The sequence below is a fragment of the Mesoplodon mirus genome (assembly GCF_964341445.2).
Source record: "Mesoplodon mirus genome assembly, chromosome: 6".
Taxonomy (NCBI): Eukaryota; Metazoa; Chordata; class Mammalia; order Artiodactyla; family Ziphiidae; genus Mesoplodon; species Mesoplodon mirus.
The window spans coordinates 78,400,284-78,416,428 of NC_138982.1; the positions used below are offsets into that span (position 1 = coordinate 78,400,284).

Here is a 16,145-nt window from a genome sequence, read left to right on the forward strand (position 1 = left end):
TTTGGGGTATACAGTGCTAAGGTATCCTCATATCTGGCAGTAAATCATATAGGAAAAACCCTTATGCCTAAATATGTCTACCATTTACAAGGAGCTGCAAATATTTGCAAAGGTGAGTCTGCTCAGAAATTCACTACATAATTCCTACTTTTTCTGAAAATGCTTAGAAAACATTTTTAAGGACAAACATAGCTTGCTTTTAAGCAAAGCTCTTCCTTATTTGGGTTCCAGGTCTATAAATACCACAGGATATATGCGAAAGCTCATCTATAATCACCTATCTGAACTCTACAGTAGAATGGATTCTTACAGTTATGAGGTTCCTGGTCTCTGAAGACCACTTGAAAGTAAAAAAGCTAAAACAACAGTTGAAGAAGTTGCAGCATAAGATATTTAGATATACAATAGCTTTCCTTCATCATCTTGCAGTTAACAGAATTAACTATAGAGTCTAAATGAAAACACAAAACTAAATAATCATCTAGACCTCAAAAGGGAGAGAGAAAGAGAGGACAACAGAACTACATTTAGACCATTTTATTTAAATCACTGAAGTGTAAAAGCCCTAACAATGAAGTTAATGAGGTGGAACATTAATATAAGGAAGGGCTTAAATCTTTGCAACTTATATTCAGCCATTACAGCAGAAAAGCTTCCCTAAACAATTCATAAAAACACAAAAACCCACATGTCCCAAAAAAGTATTTATTCCTCAGGTTCAGCAGAAAATCCACCTAATACAGGATGAGTTTTCTTAAATTTCTTCTGTGCCCAAGCTGACTGCTTGGTCTCCCAATCAATTTCCTTGAGATTTTAATATGAAAACAAGAAACTAAATGCCTTTGTAAAGTATTGATACTAAATTTTCTATCACTACAGAAAAAAATCTCGCAATTTGAAAATCTATCCAGCTGGTCTATCAATTAGTCATGTTTTACATCCCTCCCTCCATGCTTCCTCACTCCCTCTGAGTAGTAATGGGGAACTGGGCTCTAAGTAAAAAAGAGATCCTTAACAAGGGCCTCAAGCATAAAGCCACCTGATAACTAAATAGATTATAGAAATAATATTTCTAAAGTATACAAAGCAAGTTTACCTTACAAAAAAACCAAACAATATTCTGTATTGTAATTAAGAACCATAGCTTTTTTTTTTTTTTTTTCTTTTTGCGGTACACAGGCCTCTCACTGCCACGGCCTCTCCCGTCGCGGAGCACAGGCTCCGGAGGCGCAGGCTCAGTGGCCATGGCTCACAGGCCCAGCCGCTCCGCGGCATGTGGGATCTTCCCGGACCGGGGCATGAACCCATGTCCCCTGCATCGGCAGGAGGACTCTCAACCACTGTGCCACCAGGGAAGCCCCCATACCTTTTTTAAAAAAAAAATTTTAATGAGAATTCAGATAGCACTCCATCCTTATCGTTCTTTAATATAACTTGGAAGTTAACCATAGTTTTCATTTGCATTTTCATTACAATTAATGTAGTTATCATGAGTTTTTTTTTAAACATACTTATTTATAGTATATATATTTGTGTGTATGGTATAATGTCACTTTTATATGTATATAAACACACATACATGCATACATAGAAACAGACAAAAAACTGAACAGATATACATCAAGATGTAAAACACTATTACAATAAAGCTGCAATAAAGTTTCAATCAAAAATTTTTTCATACCAAAAACTGAGATATGAATAACATATAACACTGTGTAGTTTAAGGTGTACAATGTGTTTTGATACATTTGTATATTACAATATGACCATCATAGTGTTAGCTAACACCTCTATCATGTCACATAATTATAATTTTTGTTTTGTTTTTTAACATCTTTATTAGAGTATAATTGCTTTACAATGGTGTGTCAGTTTCTGCTCTATAACAAAGTGAATCAGTTATACATATACATATGTCCCCATATCTCTTCCCTCTTGCATCTCCCTCCCTCCCACCATCCCTATGCCACCCCTCTAGGTGGTCACAAAGCACAGAGCTGATCTCCCTGTGCTCTGTGGCTGCTTCCCACTAGTTATCTATTTTACATTTGAAGAACCATAGCCTTTTGTGGTCAAGTAAGGAATGGCCATTCTTTTTTTTTTTTTTTACATCTTTATTGGAGTATAATTGCTTTACAATGGTGTGTTAGTTTCTGCTTTATAACAAAGTGAATCAGTTATACATATACATATGTTCCCATATCTCTTCCCTCTTGCGTCTCCCTCCCTCCCACCCTCCCTATCGCACCCCTCTAGGTGGTCACAAAGCACCGAGCTGATCTCCCTGTGCTATGCGGCTGCTTCCCACTAGCTATCTATTTTACGTTTGGTAGTGTATATATGTCCATGCCACTCTCTCGCTTTGTCACAGCTTACCCTTCCCCCTCCCCATATCCTCAAGTCCATTCTCTAGTAGGTCTGTGTCTTTATTCCTGTCTTACCCCTAGGTTCTTCATGACATTTTTTTTTCTTAAATTCCATATATATGTGTCAGCATACGGTATTTGTCTTTCTCTTTCTGACTTACTTTACTCTGTATGACAGACTCTAGGTGGCCATTCTTGAACAGAAAAATATTACCATTGTAATGTGTTGATCAATACCTATTTAAAAAATAAATAATATGTCTATACAAATTAAATATTTACTCAGTTGCTAACACTTGCCTCTTGCCCTTGGAGCATTCTCTTTATAATGATAGTATACCATTTATAAATTAATTATTTCAAATGACCAGAAATATTTTTAAAGACATGAAAGCAAATGACAAGCCTCCTTTAACAAGGACAAGGCACACATCATGATGAAGGATAGGCTGGAGAAGCGCCAAATCACCGTGAGAAAGGAAATCCTCAAGTGGAGATTCCCCCACTCTCACCCTACCCCCTTCCTAAGACCCGTGGGAATGCTTACTAAGAAAAAACTCCATCTGCACAGAATGTGAGGGTGACACTTTCTCATTTTAACAAATTGAACAAGATATTTAATCACATTTTAATGTATTGTTGAATGATATTCTTTATTTCATAAAACAGATTTTATATCAATTGTTATCCACAAATGCTTACTTCACACCTCAATCTGGCACCATGATAGGTACAGAGCAGATTTGGAACAGTAAGAAATGAAGAAATAAGAGGCGATGTAGAAAAAAATAATTTTGTTGAATTCAAAAGAGTGTCACCTGGTCAGTTTTTGTTTTGTTTTGCTATTATTGTCTTCTGCTACAATGCTTTTTCTTTAATTAGTCTCCTTGAGCCCAATAATTGCATTTTCATGACAAAATTAAAATTTTTATGTACCAACGATTAATGGAGAGTTTACAAAAATTCCTAAAGAAATAAGAGTAAATCCTTTGGAACAAAAGGGCTATTGGTTATAGTGAATTAATATATTTATTAAGCAAATACTTTTTGTCATGATTCTGTGTAAGATGCTGTGTTTTAGAGGATAAAAGAAATGAATTACACAATCTGCCCTCATGGCACTTCTAGTCTTTTAAAGGGAAATGGACTGATAAGCACATGAAAGTAATAAGTATTCTAAACTAAAAGAGTTAAAGAATTCTGAAAAGGAAAGATAACTAGGGGAAAGGTGGTGACACAAGACTGGTAAGAGAACCAAGGGAGATCTTTAAAGATGGTTAAAATTTAGACAGGTACAAATGGGAAGAACTGCATTCCATGCAGAGAAAAGAATATGAGGAGCCTGGAGATGGAAATGGGAGAAGCAAATAATAACAGCATCAACAAAAACTATTGCTGCTACTCCTTCTACTAATCCTTCTAAAAGTGGCTGCTTTCAATGTGCCAGGCACCAACTGCTTTATATACATAATCTCATTTTATCCTTCCAAGAACCCAATGCAGTAGGCAGGATAGTTATCCTAGTTTTTTCAGACAGGAGACTAAGGTTTAGGGAAATTGAGAAATGTGCCCAAATTGGGTAAAGGAACTGGGATTTAAATCCAGGTAGCCTGACTCTAGAACTCATGCTCTTAACCACTTTGCTATTGGGCATTGCTACTGGTTTTGCTTTGCTCAAAAAGATGTTTATAAGAGTAGGAAGAGGGGCTTCCCTGGTGGCGCAGTGGTTGAGAGTCCACTTGCCAATGCAGGGGACACGGGTTCGTGCCCCAGTTCGGGAAGATCCCACATGCCGCGGAGCGGCTGCGCCCGTGAGCCATGGCCGCTGAGCCTGCGCGTGCGGAGCCTGTGCTCCGCAACGGGAGAGGCCACAACAGTGAGAGGCCCGCGTACTGCAAAAAAAAAAAAAAAAAAAAAAAAGAGTAGGAAGAAATAAGGTCAGAAAGGGAGGCTGAAGCAAATTAACAGTCTGAAACACTAGGCTAAAAATTATGGGCAAATTAGACAATGGGGAAACACCGAAGAGCAAGAGATTGATGATTAAAGCTGTGCTTAAAGAATATTAATCTGTTAATGGGTTGTAAAGAGATTAAAAGTAGGGAGAGATAAATAATATTTTTTTAGTGCCTTCTCACTAGGTATACACTATCCCATTTATCCTTCAAAACAGAGTACTTCATGAGGTTAAGAATGACTAACTTCTCTGTGTCTGAATCTTCTCATCTATAAATTGAGGTTAAATAATTTGCTCTAAGCCAGACAGCTAGTAAGTGCCATCTTCAAAATTAGCACAATTAGCACTTGCTAATTGTGAAGATGGGTCTGAAAAGCCCATGCTCTTTCTACAAGTTTGTATTAGGAAATTCATGAGAGAGTCACTGCAAAAGACTTACTGAAATGAGGACCTAAATTAGGATAGTGACAGTAGAAGTGGAGAAGAAAGAGGGGAGAGAGATCACAGAGGCTAAAACTATTAGGCTTGGCAACTAACTAGATGTGGGAAACAAATGAGAAAAAATCAAGGAAAATGCCAAGGTTTGAAGTGTGGGTGATTGGAAAGATAAGGGTGCTATTAACAGACCCAGTGGAAGAAACTCAGGTTTGATCAAGTATGGAGACATTTTAAACATATCAAACTTGAAGTGATGGTGAGGCATGTTTAATAAGCAACTGAAGAATGTAAAAGCAGTGAGCTGGAGAAACAGATGAGGTCTGCGTATGATGGGATGGGTTTGGATGAGATTACCAATGAAAGAAGTGGGCCAAGGGCAAATCCTTGGTAAACACTACCTTTACAGGGAGGAAGAGGAGGCAGGGAAGACAGATGTAGAACAACCGGAAGAGGAAAGAGCCACAGAAGCCTAAGAAGGGGAGACCATCAAGAAGAAAGACATGGCTTACAAAGCCTGTAGACAGGCCAAAGACAATCTGAACTGAAAAAGAAAAAAAAAAAAAAAGATTAGATTTATTGACTAAGAGATGGTTTCGACCCTTCATAAAATAGTTTCAGAAGAGTGGCTGAAGGCAAAATTCAGACAGCAAAAGGTTAAATAACTGGTGAAGGTAAGAGATAGAAGCAGTAAGTGAACACTTCTGCAGTTACAGGAGAGGAAAACAGGATGACAGCTTGACAGATACAATAGGATTGAAAAATAGTTATTTTTCCCCTGTAATGGTGTGGAGGAGGGAGATTTTAATACATTTATAGGTGTAACAACAAAATTCAGTGAAGATGAAATAGAAGAATCAAGAGAAAGGAAAAATAACTGGTGAAACAGAGTACCAGAACAGTGAGAATGAGGATTCAAAAAGATGGTACCATTCTAACCCTCAAACCTCATCCTAATAACAGTGTCTATGCTCTGAGTCAAAGATAAAGTTCAGAAGGTGCAGTTATTCAGTGATGCCCAAAATATCTGGAGAAAAAGGTTTTTGAACATTAGAGAGAGATTTCAAGTCAGTTCTATCTAAATGAACATAATTTATTACTATATTATGACTAAATGGACTAATTGTATGGTACAAAAACACACTATTCTTTTCACTATGAGGCCCTTTCTTATCATCACCACCTGTCAAAACCTGCATGTCCTTCAAGGCTCCAAGGTCTAAAAGTGTTACTTCCTTTTTATCTCTTTTAGAGCATGTATTGCATTCTACCTTGTATTTTACTTATTGACTTTTAGTTGCTTTTTCCATCTTGAAAGCAGATAATGTGCTTATTATCTTTATAAAATGCCCTACAATACTTAGTATAATACTTTGGAGAAAATTAAGCAATAAATACTTGTTAGATAAATACTTGTTAGGGGTGTGTGTGTGTGTGTGTGTAAGAGAAAGAGATTGGGAAATCTACTTGCCTTGTGGGGTACCAGCCAAATACAGCAGCATTTGCAGGCAATTGACAAATTGTCTAGAAAATTATATAGATTGAAAAAAAGACTGATTAACCAAGTATTTATCTTAAAAATAGAGGTGTCAAAGAAACTGAGAAAAGTGTATTAAGTTTAGGGTTTCAGGAAGTGTTTTTTTTTTAATTTTAAAGGATATAAAATTTAAAAGAATAACAACATTAAATGTTGATGAGGATACAGGGCAATCAAAACTCTCATACGTTGCTTGTGGGAATGTAAAATGGCACAACTATTTCAAAAAACTGGCAGTTTCATAAAGAGTTAAAACATGCACCGAACCCCTGACCTAGCAATTCCACTCCTAATACTTACTCAAGAGAAATGAAAACATATGTCAACAAAAGATGAATGTTTATAACAGGTTTATTTACAATAACCAAAAACTGGAAACAAGCTAACGTCCAATGTTTATCCACTCTGGATAAACAAATTGTAGTATGTTCACACAGTGACTACTACTCAGCAATAAAGAGCAACAAACTATAGAGACAAGCAACATATACATATGATGTGTTGAGCAAAAGCAGCGGAACACAAGAATTACATGATATAATCTTGTTTATATCAGGTTCTAGAACAAATAAAACTAATTTAAAGTAAAAAAATCTGAACATTGGTTGTCTGGAGTGGGGCAGAGACTGACTGGGAAGGGACACAAAGGAACTTTTGGTGAGATGGAAATGGTCTACACTGTGATAGGGGAATGTACTAATCATGGTTTTTTACTCTGTATTGTTGGTACTTTGACATCTTGGGGCCTTGCTGACATCAGAGGACTGCCCGTTCCAGGACTATCTAATTCCTAGAGATAGCAAACAACTCGCCTGCAAGAGTGCCTTTCATAAGCAAACCTCTAATCTGTAGCCGACACTCCTAACTATCTGCTCTATGGGGTTCTCACACTCAGGGCCACTATTCCCCTGCCCAAATCACAGCACGGTCAGGTATCAGATAAAGACCCCTATGTCCCACAGCTCACTAAAAGTATTCAAACTAGCCAATCCTAAACCTGCTTACTCTGCCTCTCCAGTTCCTTCCTGGGGAAATCACACTAAAGGCTCTTGCCCACATTTCCCTCCTGCTCCTTTGCCTCCTGACCCTCACTGACACTTCCCCATGTGGCTGCTGGTGCTGTACTCCCTTCTCTTGGGATCCATGAGAACTATCTTTTCAACAGCTGTTGCCTCCTAATCTGTTGGCCTTGTCATACTTGAGTAACAGTAAAATCTACATTTTGAAACAGGGTGTGGTTTATATAACTGTATCCATTTGTTGAAACCATATAGCAAATATTTATACATTTCAATATGTGCAAATTTCCCTTAAAAAAGAAAGAACTGTGGGAGGTACAAACTATTGGGTGTAAGACAGGCTCAGTGATGTATTATACAACATGGGAAATATAGCCAATATTTTGTAATAACTGCAAATGGAAAGTAACTTTTATAAATTATATAAAAAATTAATTAAAAAAGAAAAATAGAAAGAACTGTAGAAATTATCAAGTAGGTAAGTGGGGAGGGAATGGAGGTATAGATGAAACAAGAATGTCAAAATGCTGATATAGTTATTATAGTTGGGTGATGTGTTAGTTATAATATTCTATTTACTTGATATATGTTTAAATTTTTCTAAAATAAAATGTTTAAAAAAGAAAACAAGTAAAAGAGGACATAGTATTTAACATACTGACCCCAGCAGAACATCTGTAGACTTCAGAAAATAATAATATGGTAAAAAAATATATATATATGCCTGACTGTGGAGAGACAGGTCACAAGGTTAGGAAGAGGAAAAAAAAAAAAAGTTAAGAAATACAAGAAAAAAGAAATCAAAAGTAAGATATTGTAATAGAGAAAAAGGTCTGCAAAATAAGGTTTATCAAATACCTATTAACCCGATTCCAAAATAAAGTAAATTTATTTAGGAAATAAAATCGTAAAACAGGAAAGTATATTTAAATTGGAAGACTACAGAAAATATTAAGCAGGCCTGGTCTGAATTAAAAACAAATTTAAAGTTAATATTAAAATAATTTCTAATTGTGAATTACTTTAAAAACTTCTCTTCCTTTAGACTTTTCTCTCTTTCTCTTTCTTAAAACCACAACAACTCCCAAATTCTCCCAATTTTTCAAGTATCTCGTATTTGGTTATCCAAGCTACCACTGCAGTCTACAAGTCAGAGTGGAGACTTACGGAAGTCAAGTAATACAAGGAGTTTCTAGTAGAGTCTGCCTCCTAGTAGGTCAAGTTGGACCCCTACCTTAAATTAAGGTAATTCTCCTGGATCCTGAGTGTGTATGTTAATGGACATATATTCTTAGCAACTGCCAAGCCTATGGAATTAAAAATATTTGAGAAGGAAAGGCCAATGGAAGTCTTGGAGCTCCCCCAACCCAAATATCATAAAAATATTAATCCCTAGGGTAAGTGCAGAGATCAGTGCCACCATCCAAGGCTTGTTTAAAAAGACACATGGGGCCTCCCTGGTGGCGCAGTGGTTGAGAGTCCGCCTGCCGATGCAGGGGATGCGGGTTCGTGCCCCGGTCTGGGAGGATCCCATATGCCGCGGAGCGGCTGGGCCCGTGAGCCATGGCCGCTGGGCCTGCGCGTCCGGAGCCTGTGCTCCGCAACGGGAGAGGCCACAACAGTGAGAGGCCCGCATACCGCAAAAAGAAAAAAAAAATAAAAAATAAAAAAAATAAAAAGACACATGTATGGCGATTCCTATTACACTCCTTTTTAACTCTCTAGTTTGTCTCCAAAATGGGTGCATCTTAGAGGATGACAAAAGATTACTGTAGGTTCCAATTGCACATGCTTTTCCAGATGTGGTCTCCATGTGGAACAAATCAATTAATCCCCTGGCACATAGGTACTAATTTTTGAACACTTTTTTTTCCCTCTATCCTAATAAACAGAGAAAATCAGAAGCATTTTGCTTTTACTTAGTAGAGATATCAGTACATTTATGATATTGCCACCAGGTTATATCAACTATGTGCCACTGATTAGTCGATAGCAGGGGTTGCCAGACATGACCCATAGGCCAAATCCAGCCTAGCACAAATTTTTGTAAATAAAGTTTTACTGCAACACAGCTCCACCTATTCTTTTCCATACTGTATATGGTTGTTTTCATACTACACCAGCAGAGTTGAGTAGTTGAAAGACAGACCATATGGCCTGTAAAACCTTTACTACCTGGCCTTTTACAGAAAAAGTTTGCTAACTCTTGGCTTACAAAGGACCTAACATCTTAACACCTCATAGGACATTATATTAATCTACTTTACTGGTGACCTCATGCTGATAGTACCTGAAGAACAGACAGTATATGCCTTAGATTAGATACCTTGGGATGACATGTATATGCCAGAGGGTAAAAAATAATCACAGGGCTTCCCTGGTGGCGCAGTGGTTGAGAGTCCGCCTGCCGATTCAGGGGACATGGGTTCGCGCCCCAGTCCAGGAAGATCCCACATGCCGTGGGACAGCTAGGCCCGTGAGCCATGGCCGCTGAGCCTGCGCGTCCAGAGCCTGTGCTCCGCAACGGGAGAGGCAACAACAGTGAGAGGCCCACGTACCGCAAAAAAAAAAAAAAAATCACAAAATTAGAAAAGTCTACAACCTCCGTCAAGTTTCAGGTAGTTAAAGATCTAGAGTACACTGAGAGTAAAGATCAAGTTGCACCTTTCAACCCATACCACTAAGAAAACATATACTTCTAGAAACATATGCCTTTCTAGATTTCAGTACGACACTCCAACTTGTTTACTACATGACAATAGTTGAGGAGGGCCCAGAGCAACAGAAGGATCCAGACTTCAATACAGGACATTCTGCCACTCAGCGCTTAGGACCCATGGATCCAGTGGTGCTCAAAGTATCTGTGGAAAACAGGGATGATGTTTTGAGCCTGTTGCAAACCTGGAAAGAAGAATTATAAAAGAGGCTCCAGGTATTCTGAAGCAATGACACGGCCCTTAGGCAAAACCTGTTTTCATTTTGAGAACTAATTCTTGGCTTGCTTGTTAGCCATGGCAGAACCTAGTGGCCCTACCACAAAATATTAGATATATACTATAAAACCCAAAGCAACCACAAAAACAAACAAATGAAATAAGGAGGTAAAGTAAGCCAACAAAGAACAGAAAACAGATCAAAAGTAACCAATACAAAAAGAGGCAGGAAAAGAGAAAAGTGATCAAAACCAGAAAGGACAAAAAGAAAACAAATAGCCAAGATGGTGGGTTTCAACCCAACCATATCCATAATCACATTAAATATAAATGATCTAAACACCTAAATAAAATGGCAGATATTGTCAAATTGGATTTTTTTTTCAAAAGACCCAACTACCTGATACCTAAAAGAAACCTCTTTAAATATAAAGACACAACAGTCTCCCAAGGCAACAGAAATAAAAGCAAAAGTAAACAAATGGGACCTAACCAAACTTACAAGCTTTTGTACAGCAAAGGAAACCATAAGTGAAACAAATAGACAACCTATGGACTGGGAGAAAATATTTGCAAATGATGCAACCAACAAAGGCTTAATTTCCAAAATATACAAACAGCTCATACAACTGAATAACAAAAAACAAACAACCCAATCAAAAAATGGACAGAAGACCTAAATAGACATTTCTCCAAAGAGACATACAGATGGTCAACAGGCACATAAAAAGATGCTCAACATCGCCAATTATTAGAGAAATGCAAATCAAAACTACAATGACGTACCACCTCACACGGGTCCGGATGGCCATCATTAAAAAGTCTACAAGTAACAAATGCTGGAAAGGGTATGGAGAAAAGGGAACCCTCCTACACTGTTGGTGGGAATGTAAATTGGTGCAGTATGCACCAATGTAAATTGGAGAACAGTATGGAGGTTCCTCAGAAAACTAAAAATAGAGTTGCCATATGATCCAGCAATCCCACTCCTGGGCATATATCCGGACAAAACTATAATTTGAAAAGATACATGCACCCCAACATTCACTGCAGCACTATTTAATCCTTTTACATTTATTGAGACTTGTTTTATTCCCTCAGAATATAGTCTGTCTTAGTCATTTTTCTGTGTTCATTTGAAAAGAATGTGTATTCTACTGTTATGGGGTAGCTGATCACCCAATATAATATCAGTGATTAATATCAATAGCCAAGACATGGAAGCAACTTAAATATCCACTGACAGATGAAAGGATAAAGATGATGTGGTACATATATACAATGGAATACTCAGTTTTAAAATGAATGAAATAATGCCATTTACAGCAATTATCATACTAAGTGAAGTAAGTCAGAAAGAGAAAGACAAATACCGTATGATATCACTTATATGTGGATTCTAAAATATGACACAAATGAACATATCTATGAAACAGAAACAGACCCACAGACATAGAGAACAGACTTGTGGTAGCCAAGGTGGAAGGAGGGTGGGGGAGGGATGGACTGGGAGTTTGGGATTAGTAGATGCAAACTATTATACATAGAATGGATGAACAACAAGGTCCTACTGTACAGCACAGGGAAGTATATTCAATATCCTGTGATAAACCTTAATGGAAAAGAATATGAAAAACAATGTGTGTGTGTGTGTGTGTGTGTGTGTGTGTATATATATAACTCAATCACTTTGCTGTACAGTAGAAATTAACATAACATTGTAAATCAACTATACTTCAATAGAATAAATTTAAAAATATATATATAAAGCACAAAAATGGTAAAAGAAAGATGGTAAAGACATACCATTCCAACATTAATTTAAAAAAAAGAAGATACCATGGCTATATTAATAAAGTAGACTGCAGAGCTAAGAATGCTACTAGGTATGAAGAAAGTAATTTCAAAGTGACAAAGGTGTGCATGCACCAAGAGAACAAAACAATACTAAATATTTAACAAGATTTAAAATATACAAAATGAAAACAACAGACCTAAAAGTAGAAAAATATAAATTCACAAATATAGTCAGAAATTTCAACACCCCTTTCTCAATAATTAATGAAGTAGACAGAAAAATCAGAAAGATATAAAAGACTTGAACATCATCAACCAACCTGGTCTAAATGATATTAATCACTGATATTATATTGGGTGATCAGCTACCCAATAACAGTAGAATACACATTCTTTTCAAATGAACACAGAAAAATGACTAAGACAGACTATACTCTGAGGGAATAAAACAAGTCTCAATAAATGTAAAAGGATTAAAATCATACAAACTTTGGTATCTGGCTACAATGAAACTAAATTTGAAATCAGCTAACAGAAAGACATCTGGAAAATCTCTAAATATTTAAAGCTGTGTAACACATTCCTAACAAATCCACGGATAGCAAAAGAAATCAAAAGGGAAATTAAAAAGCATTCTGAAAGTGAAAATACAATTCATTTAAATGTATGAAATCTAGCTAAAACAATGTTTAGAGGGAAATACATACTACTAAATGCCTGTATTAGAAAAGAAAGTTCTGAAATAAATGACCTCAACTTCTACCTTCATAACCTAGAAAAAGAAAAGCAAACTAAACCCTAAGGAAGCAAAAGACAGGAAGTAATAAACATCAGAACATAAATCATGAAACAGAAAACAAAAACAATAAAATGTCAAAGAAAGCAAAAGCTGGTTCTTTAAGAAAATCAATAAAAATTATAAACTCTAGTAAGACTGATGCCAAACTTTATGCCAAACAATTCAATAACTTAGGTGAAACAGACAGAATCCTTAAAAGAAACAAACTACTAAAACTCAATCAAGAAGAAACAGATAACCTGAATAACCCTACATTCACCAAAGAAACTGATTGGTGGTTAAAAACCTTATCACAAAGAAAACCAGAAGCTCGAAAGGCTTCACTTACTAAACACCTAAAGAAGAAGAAATAAAAATTCTACAGAAAGGTTTCTCAGATTTTGAAGTAGAGGGAATACTTCCCAATTTATTCTATGAGTCCAGTTTTTTCCTGATAGCAAAACCAGACAAAAAACATCACAAACGAGGAAAACTACAAACCAATTCCCTCATGAATACAGATACAATATCTTAACAAAATTTCAGCAAATTGGATCTGACGATATATAAACAGGATAATACATCATGACCCAGTGGGGTTTATCACAGAACTGCAAGGTTTATTTAACATTTGAAAAGCTAACAATGTAATTTACCACATAAAGACTTTAAAAAGAAAAATCATACAATCATCTCAATAAATGCAGACAAAAAACATGCTGACAAAGCATTTGACAGAATTCAACTTCGGTTCCTGATAAAAACCTAATTCATCAAACCGGGAATATAATGGAATTTTCTCAACCTGGTAAAAAGGCATCAATATAAACCCTAAGTTAACATCATATTATGTTTAACTCTTTAAGACTGAGCTTTCCCTGGTAACATCAAAATCAGGAACAATGCAAGAATATCCATCCTTGCTACTTCATTCTTTCAGGATATTTTTGTTAGGCACAGAATTCTACATTTGCAGTTATTTTCTTTTGTCCTTTAGAAGATATCATTGTCTTCTGGCTTCCATGGTTCCTGAGACCATGTGTGTGTGCACGCACGTGCATATGTGTTCCTAATAGTTTGCATTCACAGTCTAGTCTCTTCAGGAGCCTGGTTATTTATAATTGTTTGCCATTCTATTTTCAAAATCTTGTTGTAGACATAATTTGAAGCTTGTGAGACTATTTCTTCCAGGAAATTTATTTGTTTGCTTCTGCCAGGATCTCTGGAACAAAGCACTGTGTAATCAGCTCAACCCAATTTTAGAGACCAATATGATTCAAAACTAAGCTGTAGTCCCGGTAAAAGCCTGTCTACTTCGTATTCCTGTCTACCCATACTCCTAGAGTGCAAACATGCAAAATCGTAACCCAAAGCTGAAGGGTTGCTCATGAGGTTCACCACTTTGGTGGGCTCTGCTCTAATCCCTGTCTCCCAAGTCTTGAGAGGCTGTCAGCAGTTCCCTTCAGAACTGGTAAAAGCCCCCAAAGGAAAAGTAGCTCCAAACATTGGGCTCATCTCCCTGAGCCTCCATTCTCCCCTGTATCCTAGTAATTCTTAGTAATCTTGTTGGATCTCCAAAGACTTCAGGAAGATTATATTTTAGATTAATTCTATATTATATTAGACCTATATATTCTATATAATATATACATTCCATTTAGCTTTTCTACATGTATTTAGCGGGACTGTTGGTCTGAATTACCTATTCCATCATTACTGGAAGTCTTCAAAGTAATAACCCCTTCATTTATTACTGATTTTAAAAACTGAAATATAATCCAAATACAATAAAATTCACCCTTTTAAAGTGTACAATTCAGAAGTTTTTAGTATATTCACAGACTTGTACAATCATCATCTAATTCCATAACATTTTTATCACCTTAAAAAGAAACCTCATAACCATTAATAGTTATCACTGCCTATTTCCCTCCAGCTCCCATCAACTGCGAATATACTTTCTGTCTCTATGGATTTGCCTATTCTGGACATTTTGTATAAATGAATTATAATTATGTGACCTTTTGTATCTGGCTTCTTTCATGTTTTTAATTTCACCCATATTGTACCATGTATCAATACTTCATTCCTTTTTTATTGCTTAGTAATATTTCATTGCTTGAATATGTCATATTTTGTTTATCCATCCATTCAGTTGATGTACATTTGGGTTATTTCCACTTTTTAGCTGCTATGAATATTCGTGTACCCATTTTTGTTTAGACATACATTTTCAATTTCTGGGGTATGTACCCATAAGTAGAATTGCTGGGTCATATGGTAACACTATGTTTACCCTTTTGAGAACTTCCAAACTGTTTTCCAAAGCAGCTGCACCACTTTACAACCCCATCAACAACGTAAGAAGGTTCCAATTTCTCCACATCCTTGCCCACACTTGTTATTGACTGTCTTTTTTATTATAGTCATCCCAGCGGGTGTGAAGTGGTATCTCCTTATCACTTTGCTTTGCATTTTACTAATGACCAATAATGTTCAGCATCTTTTCATGTGCTAGTTGCACATTTTCTTTGTAGAAATGTGTATTCAAATTCTTTTCTCATTTTAATATTGAATTGTTGTATTGTTACTTGAGTTATGTTACTTGTATATTCTGGACACAAGTGCCTTAGAAGATATATGATTTGCAAATATTTTCTCTGTGTCTGTGAATTGTCTTTTCAAATTCTTGAGTGTCTTTTGAAGAACAAAATTTCTAATTTTGATGAGGTCTATCTTGTCTATTTTTTCTTTTTTCATTGTGTTTTTGGTGTCAAATCTAAAAAAAAAAAAATTGCCTAATACAAAATCGCAAAGATTTACACCTAAGTTTTCTCCTAAGAATCTTATACTTTTAGCTGTTAAATTTAGATCTTCGATTCATTCTGAGTTAGTTTTAACACATTTTGTAAAGTAGGGGTCTAACTTCATTCTTTTGCACGTAGATATCCACTTGTCCCAGCATCATTTGTTGAAAAGACTATTCTTCCACCATTGTCTTGGCATTCTTCTTAAAAATGAATTGACCATAATGTAAGGCTTTCTTTCTGTATTCTCAGCTCTATTCTGTTGATCTATATGTCTATCCTTACACCAGAACTACATAGTCTTGATTATCTAGCCTGGTAGCAAGTTTGGAAGTGTGAGTCCTCCAACTTTGTTCTTTTTCAAGATTATTTTGACTATTCTTGGCTCCTTGCATTTCCATATGATTTTAGGATCAGCTTGTCAATTTCTGCACAAAAAAAATAGCGCTGGACTTTTCACAGAGTTTCATTGTATCTGTGTATCAATTTAGGGGTATAGCTATCATAACAATACTG

General features: G+C 36.2%; 1 protein-coding gene across 3 annotated transcripts in view; it reads right to left on the reverse strand.

The window, feature by feature from the left end:
• SEC22A (SEC22 homolog A, vesicle trafficking protein) overlaps window positions 1–16,145 on the reverse strand; it is a 110,712-nt gene that overhangs the window by 29,117 nt on the left and 65,450 nt on the right. The gene's annotated exons all lie outside the window — the stretch shown is intronic.